The sequence below is a fragment of the Cervus canadensis genome, chromosome 2 (genome assembly GCF_019320065.1).
Source record: "Cervus canadensis isolate Bull #8, Minnesota chromosome 2, ASM1932006v1, whole genome shotgun sequence".
Classification (NCBI taxonomy): Eukaryota; Metazoa; Chordata; class Mammalia; order Artiodactyla; family Cervidae; genus Cervus; species Cervus canadensis.
Window position 1 is genome coordinate 56,449,245 of NC_057387.1, and position 9,503 is coordinate 56,458,747.

At 41.1% G+C, this 9,503-nt stretch overlaps 1 pseudogene; it reads left to right on the top strand.

Moving 5' to 3' along the window:
* The first annotated feature begins 6,474 nt into the window (after positions 1-6,474).
* On the top strand, positions 6,475-9,133 carry LOC122428859 (annotated as a pseudogene).
* The last annotated feature ends 370 nt before the right edge of the window (positions 9,134-9,503 follow it).

Consider the following 9,503-nt stretch of genomic DNA (forward strand, 5'->3'; position numbering starts at 1 on the left):
ACTCTAATCTCCATGGCATACCTAGTCAATGCCCTTATCTCTAGGAGTGAGTTAGTAAGACGCTGATAAGAGCAGGAGAAGGGAAATCCTCAGGCCTCACCACTGGCACAGACCGCAAAGCCCTGGATGCCTGCAGGCTTAATTTAAATGAAGGAAGATTTCAATTCCTGCTGAAACAAGTTACAGAATTCTAAAGCTATAGAATTTAAATGGTTACCTTTTTCATTTAAGTTACCTTTTAAAAAACATTCTGGGGCTTCCCTGGTGGCTCAGTGGTAAAGAATCCATCTGCCAATGCAGGAGACATAGGTTCCATTCCCGATCCGGGTGGATCCCACATGCACAAGAGCAGCTAAGGCGGTGAACCACATCTATGCTCTAGAGCCAGGAGCGGCAACTACTGTGGAGCCCTGGAGCCCGTGCTCCACAAGAGAAGCCACCACAATGAGAAGCCTGCTAATCACAACTAGAGAGTAGCCCCTGCTCGCTGCAACTAGAGAAAAGGCAGCACAGCAACAAAGACCCAGCACAGCCAAATACAAATAAATAATAAAAATAAAATAGATAAGCAATAAGGATTTATTGTATAACCCAGATGGTCAATACAGAAATCAGGTTGATTACATCCTTTGTAGCCAAAGATGGAGAAGCTCTATGCAGTCAGCAAAAACAAGACCGGGAGCTGACTGTGGCTCAGATCATGAACTCCTTATTGTCAAATTCAGACTTAAATTGAAGAAAGTAGGGAAAGCCACTAGACCATTCAGTTCAGTTCAGTTCATTCAGTCACTCAGTCCTCTCCAACTCTGCGACCCCATGAACTGCAGCACACCAGGCCTCCCTGTCCATGACCAACTCCCGGAACCTACCCAAACTCATGTCCATTGAGTCAGTGATGCAATCCAAGCATCTCATCCTCTGTCATCCCCTTCTCCTCCTGCCCTCAATCTTTCCCAGCATCACGGTCTTTTCCAACAAGTCAGCTCTTCAAATCAGCAGGCCAAACTATTGGATTTTCAGCTTCAACATCAGTCCTTCCAATGAACACCCAGGACTGATCTCCTTTAGGATGGACTGGTTGGATCTCCTTGCAGTCCAAGGGACTCTCAAGAGTCTTCTCCAACACCACAGTTCAAAAGCATCAATTCTTCGGTGCTTACATTTCTTTATAGTCCAACTCTCACATTCATACCTGACTACTGGAAAAATCATAACTTTGACTAGATGGATCTTTGTTGGCAAAGTAATGTCTCTGCTTTTTAATATGCTGTCTAGGTTGGTCATAACTTTCCTTCCAAGGAGTAAGCGTCCTTTAATTTCATGGCTGCAATCACCATCTGCAGTGATTATGGAGCCCCAAAAAATAAAGTCTGCAACTGTTTCCACTGTTTCCCTATCTATTTACCATGAAGTGATGGAACCAGATGCCCTTAGTTTTCTGAATGTTGAGCTTTAAGCCAACTTTTTCACTCTCCTCTTTCACTTTCATCAACAGGTTTTTTAGTTCTTCTTCACTTTTCTGCCATAAGGGTGGTGTCATCTGCATGTCTGAGGTTATTGATATTTCTCCTGGCAATCTTGATTCCAGCGTGTGCTTCTTCCAGCCCAGCATTTCTCATGATGTACTCTGCATATAAGTTAAATTGTCAGGGTGACAATATACAGTCTTGACGTACTCCTTTTCCTATTTGGAAGCAGTCTGTTGTTCCATGTCCACTTCTAACTGTTGCTTCCTGACCTGCATACAGGTTTCTCAAGAGGCAGGTCAGGTGGTCTGGTATTCCTATGAACTGTACAAAAAATTATCTTCACAACCGAGATTATCATGATGGTGTGATCACTCACCTAGAGCCAGACATCCTGAATGTGAAGTCAAGTGGGCCTTAGGAAGCATCACTATGAACAAAGCTAGTGGATGTGATGGAATTCCAGTTGAGCTATTTCAAACCCTAAAAGATGATGCTGTGAAAGTGCTGCACTCAATATGCCAGCAAATTTGGGAAACTCAGCAGTGGACACAGGACTGGAAAAGGTCAGTTTTCATTCCAATCTCAAAGAAAGGCAATGCCAAAGAATGCTCAAACTACCTCACAATTGCACTCATCTCATACGCTAGTAAAGTAATGCTCAAAATTCTCCAAGCCAGGCTTCAGCAATACGTGAACTATGAACTTCTGGATGTTCAAGCTGGATTTAGAAAAGACAGAGGAACCAGAGATCAAATTGCCAACATCTGCTGGATCCTCAAAAAAACAAGAGAGTTCCAGAAAAATGTCTATTTCTGCTTTGTTGACTATGCCAAGGCCTTTGACTGTGTGGATCACAATAAACTGTGGAAAATTCTGAAAGAGACCATTCAGGTATGACCTAAATAAGATCCCTTATTGATTATACAGTGGGAGTGACAAATAGCTTCAAGGGATTAGATCTGATAGACAGAGTGCCTGAAGAACTATGGACAGAGGTTCGGCACATTGTATAGGAGGCAGTGTTTAAGACCATCCCCAAGAAAAATAAATGCAAAAAGGCAAAATGGTTGTCTGAGGAGGCCTTACAAATAGCTGTGAAAAGAAGAGAAACTAAAGGCAAAGGAGAAAAGGAAAGATATACCCATTTGAATGCAGAGTTCCAAAGAATAGCAAGGAGAGATAAGAAAGCCTTCCTCAGTGATCAGTGCAAAGAAATAGAGGAAAGCAATAGAATGGGAAAGACTAGAGATCTCTTCAAGAAAAATAGAGATATCAAGGGAACATGTCATGCAAAGATGGGCACAATAAAGAACAGAGATGGTATGGACCCAACAGAAGCAGAAGATATTAAGAAGAGGTGGCAAGAATACACAGAAGAACTATACAAAAAGATCTTCACAACCCAGATACTCATGATGATATGACCACTCATCTAGAGCCCAACATCCTGGAACAGGAATTCAAGTGGGCTTTAGGAAGCATCACTATGAACAAAGCTAGTGGATGTGATGGAATTCCAGTTGAGCTCTTTCAAATCCTAAAAGGTGATCCTGTGAAAGTGCTGCACTCAATATGCCAGCAAATCTGAAAAACTCATCAGTGGCTACAGGACTGGAAAAGGTCAGTTTTCATTCCAATCCAAAAGAAAGGCAATGCCAAAGAATGCTCAAACTACCCTACAATTGCACCCATCTCACAAGTTAGCAAAGTAATGCTCAAAATTCTCCAAGCCAGGCTTCAGCAATACGTGAACCGAGAACTTCCAGATGTTCAAGCTGGTCTTAGAAAAGGCAGAGGAACCAGAGATCAAATTGCCAACATCTGTTGGATCATTGAAAAAGCAAGAGAGTTCCAGAAAAACATCTACTTCTGTTTCATTGACTACACTAAAGCCTTGGACTGTGTGGATCACAACAAAGTATGGAAAATTCTTAAAGAGATGGGAGTACCAGACCACCTTATCTGCCTCCTGAGAAGTCTGTGTGCAGGTTAAGAAGCAATATTAAGACCTGACATGGAACAACAGATTGATTCCAAATTGGGAAAGGAGTACGTCAAGGCTGTATATTGTCATCCTGCTTATTTAACTTACATGCAGAGTACATCATGAGAAATGTCAGACTGGATGAAGCACAAGCTGGAATCAAGATTGCCAGGAGAAATATTAATAACCTCAGATCTTCAGATGACACCATTCTTATGGCAGAAAGAGAGGAATAACTCAAAAGCCTCTTGATGAAAGTGAAACGGGAGAGTGAAAAAGTTGGCTTAAAATGCAACATTCAGAAAACTAAGATCATGGCATCTAGTCCCATCACTTCATTCCAAACACGTGGGGAAACAATGGAAACAGTGACAGATTTTATTTTCTTGGGCTCCAAAATCACTGGAGATGGTGATTGCAGCCATGAAATTAAAAGACAGTTACTCCTTGGAAGGAAAATTATGACCAACCTAGACAGCATATTAAAGAGTAGAGACATTACTTTGCCAACAAAGGTTTGTCTAGTTAAAGCTATTGTTTCCCAGTAGTCATGTATGGATGTGAAAGTTGGACTATAAAGAAAGCTGAGGGCAGAAGAATTGACACTTTTGAACTGTGGTGTTGGAGAAGATTCTTGAGAGTCCCTTGGACTGCAAGGAGATCCAACCAGTCCATCCTAAAGGAAATCAGTCCTGAATATTCACTGGAAGGACTGATGCTGAAACCAAAACTCCAATACTTTGTCACCTGGTGGGAAGAACTGACTCACTTGAAAAGAGCCTGATGCTAGGAAAGACTGAAGGCAGGAGAAGGTGTTGACAGAGGATTAGATGCTTGGATGGCATCACTGACTCAATGGATATGAGTTTGAGTAAGCTCTGGGAGCTGGTGATGGATAAGGAAGCCTGGCGTGCTGCAGTCCATGGGGTCGCAAAGAGTCAGACACGACTGAGCGACTGAACTGAGGAAACGTATGTATTGTATAACACAGGGAACTATGTTGTAATATTTAAAAAGCATTCTTGAAAGAAGGTCTTCCTATGGAAGGCAAAGTCCTGATCTGAAACAACATTGTATTTGAAAGAATATTCAGAGTACTTTCCAGTAGAGTTTTATAAATGCATCTGCGTTGAGTTTCTTGCAACTTTAGTTCAAATGTAGTGAGTTTTAGAGAAATTGGACCAGTAGTCAAATGGAAAATTATGCTGACTCTTTCCATAGTAGTTTTGGGTATATGATGATGATTCACAGCCATGACTTTAGCTAATGATGTGGCATCTTTAGTCTTTCTGAGCAACAGTGCCTCCTTGTGTAATGAGAATGACCTTCTAACCCATTAATCTGTGTAATTTTAAATATATTTTTTCATTTGAATTTATTTATTTTTCTTTTTTTGGCTGCACCATTTGGAACCTGTGTCCCCTGTGTTGGCAGTATGTGGTCTTAACCACTGGACTGCTAGGGAAGCCCCTTGCTTGAATTTAGGCTCTTAAACAACCCCAACCAGATAGAAATATCTTTGTGCCCACATTTGATAATTTCCACTGATAAGGCCAACTGTATTGTTTTCAGGGACTGTTTGCCCATTTTGATATTATCTTGGTCTTTGATATTTTTTGCTCTTATTTCTAATCCCTCTCATTATCACTTTAAAGTGGTAGAAAGCAATAGAAAGTTGAATGAAATACAAAACAGTATTTTTGCTACTTATTACATCATCTTGTGAAGTTTTTGTTGGAGGAAAGATAGAAAAGGTAAACTAATCCACTAATCAGAAATTCAATTATACATATATTCTAACTTTATCAAAAACAGTTGATCCAAAGTAGTAAAGCCTGATGCATTTAAGTTACATATTTTCTCACCATTTCCTGTTTACTCTTGGTTCAGGAGATTGGTGCTATTTGGCTCCATGCAATTCATCCAACAAATATCTATGTGCATCTGTTGCTGCTGCTGCTGCTAAGTCGCTTCAGTCGTGTTCGACTCTGTGTGACCCCATAGACGGCAGCCCACCAGGCTCCTCTGTCCTTGGGATTCTCCAGGCAAGAACACTGGAGTGGGTTGCCATTTCCTTCTCCAATGCATGAAAGTGAAAAGTGAAAGTGAAGTCGCTCAGTTGTGCCCGACTCTCAGGGAACCCGTGGACCGTAGCCTACCGGGCTCCTCCGTCCATGGGATTTTCCAGGCAAGAGTACTGGAGTGGGTTGCCAGTTCCTTCTCCGGTGCATCTGTTAGGTACACTCTGTTTCAGATGCTGGAGAACAAATCAGAGAAAAACCCTGCCCTTATGCAGCTTATCTTCTAGTGAGGAAACAGATAAGAGAGATACTAATAAAATATACAGTTAACCCTTGAACAACATGGGTTTGAACTGCATGGATCCACTCTTATTTGGATTTTTTTTCATTAGTAAATACGATTGTACTACAGGATTCATGGTTGGTTGAATCTGCAGATATAGAGGTTATATGTGTTACATATAGAGAAATATGTGTTACATACTGATTTTCGACTGCACAGAGGGTTGGCGTCCCAACCCCTTTGTTTTTTGAAGGGCTCACAGTCTATTATTTTAGATGGTGATAAGTGCTAAGAAGAAAAAATAAAGCAGAGAAAGGGGGTAGTGAACATCCAGAGTGAGGAGTGATATTACAGTGTTAGCTAGGGTGTCAGGGGAGGCCTTACTAAGGAAGTGGTATTAGAGTGAGGTGAAGGGAAGAGCAAACCATACCAGGAGGATATTTGGGAGAGGAATGTTCCATGCACAGCTGACAGCAAGTACAAAGGTCCTGAGAAGGGAATGTGTGCCTGGTTTATTTGAGTGACAGCAAGAAGGCCAGCATGGCTGGAGCTGAGTGAACAAGCAGTAGAGTCATAGAGGATGAGACCAGACAGAATCTTACAGCCTTTGCAAGGATTTGGGATTTTAGGCCTTTGTGGGGTTTTGAGCAGAGAAGTGAGACATTTTGACTTTTTAACAGAATAGAATGAAAACAGATTAGAGTAAAAGTAGAATATATGACTAGAAGACTGGATTTTGACTTTGTAATCCACCTCCCCCTACCCCCACCCCCAATTTGGGGCATCAAAATCTGTTACCAAAAGGAGGTGTGTGGAGGGGAAATCCAGCTGCTTGCTGCTCAGAAGCCAATAAACAGGCCAGGTTGGTAGAGAGGAAAGTTTGCTTTATTTCAGATGCCAGCAACTGGGAAGGGGAGTGTGGCAGACATCTGTCCAAAGGCCAGCTACCCCCACTAACAAGCAGGGGGTGAGAGCTTTTAAAGACAGAGTGGGGTTGGGGGGAGGTTACTTGCAGAAACAACGTAGCCATCTCCAACAGTCATCTTCAACTGGTCGTCAGTGGTCTGACTAGCATCATCTTGTTTGTTTAGGTACAGTTAATCTTTAGTTCTGGGGTGCACTTGTTCCCATTTCTTTGCGGTCACTTCTCAGAATTGTGGCAGCTCAAGTCCAGGGTAGAGTCTGGCCATCATGTAGTTAACTTCTCCACCTGAGGTTTTGGTATCTACAAGACAGTTCCCAGGATATGGCTCAGAATATTATATCCATAGCCTTTGAGAAAGAACTAAAGGTCCTTGACTATGATTCATGACTACATTATTATCATTATTTAGTCTCTTTTGACTGTTTTTCTTTGTTTCAGCATTTCTCACTTCTCTGATTAAACTTATTCTTTGACTAAAGTTTTCCACAGTCTAAGGCATCCAGAGGACATGGTGGAGGGGGCAAGGACCATATGGTCTTGCTCTGTTTCAATACCATCATTTATTCTGGAGTATGCATATGTTCATGAACCAAGAAGTCATTAGTAATGTACAGGGTACTGGTCATGATCAAGGGTTTGTTATTAATAATGAGTTACCATATAATAAAGTTGAATACTGAGTAGGGAATAATTTTTAGAATTCTCAGCAGTAATCAACAAGGAAATTTTTGTTTAAACAGCAAATGAGTAGATTTGGAAATAGAAATGCAAATATGATTTTAATTAGTATTTTATGTTTGTGGAAACCTACCCCATTTTATAAAATTGTGACTTATTTTAGAAAGAAACTTAGGATACTTAGGAATAGTTCATCTTCTAAGAGCAACCCTTTCCTGAATGTGTTAATCTAGTCTAAACATTTTAGCTAGGAAGATCTTTTGACAAGAAACGGAATAAAAACTTGTTCTCTTTTCCTTTTTATATATAAGTACTCAGCCTTCACAGCAGTTCTACTTCCCAGCAGTCTTGTTTACATTGCAACTATTTGTATTTTCCTGCTACTGCTAAGTCACACTGCTAAGACTACTGGAGTGGGTATGTTTTCCTAGAACTACTTTAAATGCATGGCATCACCATTGTACTAAATTCACGTTTTTTAAAGTTAATGTTTGGAAAACTTTAGCATTATTACCCAAATGCTAGTCCCTGAAAGCAGACTGTGGTTTCTGTATATACTCTGGTAGCTCAGACAATAAAGTCTACCTGCAATCAGGAGACCTGGGTTTGATCCCTGGGTCAGGAAGATCCCCTGGAAAAGGAAATGGCAACCTACTCCAGTATTCTTGCCTGGAAAATCACATGGACGGGGGAGCCTGGTGGGCTAAAGAGGCGCACACGACTGAGCAACACACACACACGCAGAGGAAGAACTTAACACAGTTTTGAATTTGCAGAGTTCCCTTACATTACCCTTCTATTCAGGAATCATTCATTTGAGCATTAAAGGCTTTAATAGTGTTGATGATGTTCAGCTAACTCTGATGTGGCAGCTCTCAAGGATATACCTCATGTCCTTGAAAAGATTCTGTTAGTAGCCTGAGGTAAGAAAAGCTGTCAATGATCCCATGACTTAATGCACATGAAAATCTTTTATTATTGATTCATTCAACATATAATTATTGGACACCTATTATGTGCAAGTTGCTGTAAGGGGATTTAGATATTCAAGAGTCAAAAGAAATAGCCTAGGGGAAGGGGGGCGGGGAGGGAGGAACATCCCTGATGTACAGGTAGTATGTACCATAGCTATGATTAGCGTCAGATGGCCCAGCAGCATTTTAAGAAAGTCAGATGCCTGGATTGGACTCTGCAGAGCACAACGTGGGACACCTTCACTTAAAGGCTGTGTTTCCTGGAATTGATACTTGTATTTGTTTAGTGCCAAGTGAAATGCATCAAATTATAAAACACTCCTCTGTAACTTTTTCTCACTGAGACTCTCAGCGCTTTTAATATCTCCAGAATATATTTTGCCATTTTCCATAAGACTCAAAAGTAATATAAGCTTTAAAAAATCCACTAAAAAGACTGCAAAAAGTAGAAGACAAAGGGCACTCTGATGAAGAGGGGGACCATAACGACATGAATGAGCTGGAAGAGGAGACCAAGGACAACCCTAGTGAGGTCAAAGGCTATAAAGACCTGGACAAGGTAGTACAGTCTTTACAGTTTGATGTTATCCTGAAGAAAGGCCTAGATATTGGAAAAGGTTAAGGTGGGAGATACATTGGATCTTCTCATTGGAGAGGATAAAGAAGCGGAAAACAGAGAAAAGTGACGTGGATTCTCCTGAAAAAAGTTCTGGAGGAGAAGATCATCAATGAGAAGTACAGAGTGGTGTTACAACGGTGGAAAAAGTTACAGCTGCCTAAAAAGAGTACGCTCAAATAAACGGATTGCTTTTCTGTGATAAAGCTGCTTTCTAGTGGTTCAGGAGGGGGCCAGGTTCAAAAGAAGATGTTTTTATTAAAGTTCTCCCGCCATTGGTGGAAGATGCCGAGCCATTTTGTGGAAGTCAGGATCCACATGGTAGCTTTTGAAGATGCTTCCTTTGGCCTGGATTTCCCTCCCAGGCTTGATTTGTTCGCATTTTGACCTCATGAGCAAGAATGAGACGTGTGCTGAATGAGCTAAACTCAGAGACGATTTACATGATCAGCCCGCTGTTTCCCAGGTTAAGTGCCTCGAGAGGCAGTGTAAAATAAACTGGCCTTGTTCTTAGAAAAAAAAAGAAATAGCCTAGAAAAGTTATGCATTATCT